We start from the raw sequence: 3,805 nt of genomic DNA on the forward strand, positions 1-3,805 counted from the left end.
AGTCTTCGACACATACACACTACCCGTGCACCCACCCGTCAACTGTATAAAATATTCTCAATCGTATCAACAACAGTCATCGTACACATCGTACAACATTAGTACATATTACAATAGTTTATAGTTATATCATAATTCAATATAATATTCACAGCATTTTATCAAAATCTCTTAAAAGCACCAAACCGTGGCGGCTCCAATTTTTTTTCTTTCACACACGCACACACGCACCTCTCTCCCCCGTACACACGTTTCTTAAAACTTTCCTTATCCGTTTTTTTTCGCCTTTCTTCCCTCTTATCTTTACTTTCTCTCTCTCTCTCTCTCTCTCTCTCTCTCTCTCTCTCTCTCTTTTCTCAATCCATCCGCTTCGTCCTTCATCACTATACCTCAATAATTTATCGCTGCGCGCGCGCACGCCCACGCACATAATCGTTGTATATATATATATGTATATTCATTTTGTATTACGTATACAGTATACACACATATATATATATATATATATATATATATTTGCGTGGGCGTACACGCGTCCACGTGTTGTGTATAAGCTAAACGTTTCGTCTTAAAGCACTGATTAAACGAGGGAGCTCGTTTTAACGTGTCCCTCCCTCTGAACACGCATACCAACCATCCTAACCAAAATCACAGGACTAACTAGAAATACCGTCGGCTCTGCCTTATCGCGGCCCTCGGCGTTAAGGCGTCAACGGCGCAAGGACGTTGGTCTCCCGTGGTACGAGAGACGCGCCGACGGCAAACCGGTCTATAATACGTACGTCTCGCCAAGTAGAGTTCTCGGGAGGAAGAGTGGAGAGAGAGCAGGAGAACGAAGGTCGGCCGAGTGGGACAGAGGGCGACGGAATAGCGAAGGTGAGGTAAAAACAAGAGAGACGGTTCGAGGATGAAAAAAAAAAGAAAAAAAAAGAACACACTAGAGCACGAGGAACAAACGAAGATCGTAAGGAGGAAATGAAAAAGAGACTACAATAAATACCGTAAAACGTTCTAGTTAACCCCCTATAGCTTGTAAACTCGACGTTTCTCCCCTGGATCGTGGCTGCTCGTCGTCTTCGTCGTCTTCGTCGTCTTCGTCGTCGTCACAAGGTCGCCGAACCGATGACGCACGAGGTCCCGTGCAGCTGCGACTCGTCGGCCGAGCGTGGAGCCTTAACGAGGAAGCGAGTGACGACGATCGCCAGGAGTGAGAACGGGAGGACCCGTGCGAGCCCAAGGTGCGGGACGACGTGGATGAGGATAGCCGAGGGCGAACGTCCTCGTCTTCGGCCTCGTGGATGAACTCAATGATGCGGGGGCGGCGGATGCGGGGCCTCTTCCTCGGAGGGGTCGACCGGGCTCGGGGACAGGAACTTGCGCACATACTTTGGATAATGTGTCTTTTCGTGGGCCTTGAGGATGGTCGACCTCGAGAAGGTCTTCCCGCACAGGGTACACCTGAAGGGTCGTTCCCCGGTGTGCACGCGACAGTGGTCCTTCATGTGATGCCGTAGCTTGAAGGCTTTCCCACAGAACTCGCACTTGAATGGCCGGTCGCCCGTGTGCGCCGGTAGGTGGGCTATCAGCGAGCCAACGTCCGGAAAGGATTTACCGCAGAACTTGCATAGCACTACACCGGAGGACGGGTCCGAGTGGGCCGCCAGTTCCAGGTCCATGGGCTCGACCGGCCCGCCCGGAGGATAGTGGGCCTCCGGCGGCAGGTGCATGCCGGGCTCGAGACCCAGCTGAGCCTGCAGCTGCAGGTGGGCCTGCTCGCGGTACTTGAGCGACTCGAGGCTGTGCGAGAGGATGTGCCGCGTCAGCTTGCTCTGGTGGAGGAACGAGGCACCGCAGTACATGCACGCAAACACCCGCTCATCCACACCCATCAACTCCTGCAACCAAACAAACAAGAACATCAACTTCTTGCTTCTCCCTGCTCTTTCGAGTAAATTACTCTTTCTCTCTCTCTCTCTCTCTCTCTCTCTCTCTCTCTCTCTCTCTCTCTCTCTCTCTCTCTTGTTCGTCTCATCGTCCAATGTGTCTCTCATCGACGTGTCATTCTCTCTCTCACACTGATCGACTCCTGGGCCTCGCTGTCAGTCTGACTGTCGTCATTAAGCGACGTCCCTTTCCTCGTCGACTACTGCATTGGCCGTCCTGACGAGTCAATAGGATAATCTCGATACACGTTGTCCACGTCAGAATCTTGTATGCCTACAGTCAAGTGCGTACAGTGCAGAAGTCGGGTTACGAAGTCCTCGCATCTCCCCTCCGAGCCGGCATGCGTGCTCACGGCACAAGAATGACACGTGGATTCCGCCAGTAGTCGTCAGTGGTCAGAGTGAATTCTTTTTTTGCTTTCTTATCATCCTTTTTCTCTCTCTTATTGTTCCAGATCGTCAAGTTCGTCAGTCATAATTTGGAATCTTTACGATGATCGATCTATGTACGTTTTTCAAAAATTTTGAGAACTTTCTATCTCTCTCTCTCTCGCTCTCACTCTCTTTCTCTCTCTCTCTCTCTCTCTCTCTCTCTTCTCTTTTTGTTGGTTCTCTCCCGTTATAAACGGCAGCACAAGAAGTTGACGCTCATTTTTGTTTGGCGCGCGCGCGCCCCTCTCGCGACAAAGCTACGCTGTACCACGTGGACGAGCCCACCAAGCGCCAACCCCCATGGCTCGAGCCCGAGCACCGACCCCCATGGACATATTTCTTTTTTTTTCCTTTTTTTTTTTTCATCGACAATGCATATCTCTTATTTTTGTTTTTCTCTCTTGTTAACCCGCATCTTTCACTTTTTTTTTTTTTTTTTTTTTTTTTTTTTTTTTTTCCCCCGGGAATGCGGCCGCGATAAGGGCGCCCTCCCACCAGAACGGCGGTTACCTCCGGAAGCTACTACGTGGCGAAAGTAAGGAGTCCGATGCCGGAGGTCGCGTTATCAAACGCAACGCAAATATTATCCGAGCATAGGCATTGCACTCAACCAAACAGCAGTCGGAATACAGACATTACCAAGTAATGATATAATGAATGTTAAAATTTGCACATATACACGTGTATATATATATAGATATACAATATATTTACGATTATATATGTATATATACATACATATGAGGCTATGCCAAGTGAACATAATACCATAGTATATAACGATATATATAACGCATATATAGTATCTATGTGTGTATATATATAGATATACGTAAATATGTAGTAAAAAACAACCATGGCCAAAAACGAAGGTCAACTTCTTGACAGTGAGCTAGCAAGACAGGCTGGCAGGAAGGATTCAGGAACTTCAGAGAGAGAGAGAGAGACAGAGAGACATAGAAAGAGAGAGAGAGAGAGAGAGAGAGAGAGAGAGAGAGAGAGAGAGAGAGAGAGAGAGAGAGAGAGAGAGACATATAACAGAGAGAGAGAGAGAGAGAGAGAGAGAGAGAGAGAGAGAGAGAGAGAGAGAGAGAGAGAGAAACATATAAAGTAAAATTTCGGGAGTTTGATCCGTGACGAGGAAAATGTGTTTAGTTAGGATGGATCGTTTAGGAGGATAATTATCCCCTGCATGAGAAATCGAACCCTTATAGATTTTCCAGGATCGGCCAAAAATGACAGATCGATTGGAGATAAATAAAAATTTTTGAACGCGAGACACTCGGAGGTATGTCGAACTTACGGGGAGAGCATTGCGAAGAGAGACTGACAGTAAAAGAGAGCGAGTTTAAGACACGGTAGTAAGCGAGATAAAGAGGGAGAGAGAGAGAGAGAGAGAGAGAGAGAGAGAGTTACAAGTGCACGGAGAG

At 47.8% G+C, this 3,805-nt stretch overlaps 1 protein-coding gene across 8 annotated transcripts in view; it reads right to left on the reverse strand.

Moving 5' to 3' along the window:
• LOC107265274 (protein bric-a-brac 1) overlaps window positions 1-3,805 on the reverse strand; it is a 45,893-nt gene that overhangs the window by 26,646 nt on the left and 15,442 nt on the right. Inside the window, exon 4 of one of the 8 annotated variants that reach the window (XR_003058972.1) lies at window positions 1,001-1,895. The exons of the other annotated variants lie outside the window; for them this stretch is intronic. The gene's annotated coding sequence lies outside the window, so the exon portion shown is untranslated. The remainder of the gene's footprint in view (window positions 1-1,000; window positions 1,896-3,805) is intronic. 8 annotated transcript variants of the gene reach the window in all.

Source organism: Cephus cinctus, unplaced genomic scaffold (genome assembly GCF_000341935.2).
Source record: "Cephus cinctus unplaced genomic scaffold, Ccin1 Ccin1_scaffold0215, whole genome shotgun sequence".
NCBI classification, from domain to species: Eukaryota; Metazoa; Arthropoda; class Insecta; order Hymenoptera; family Cephidae; genus Cephus; species Cephus cinctus.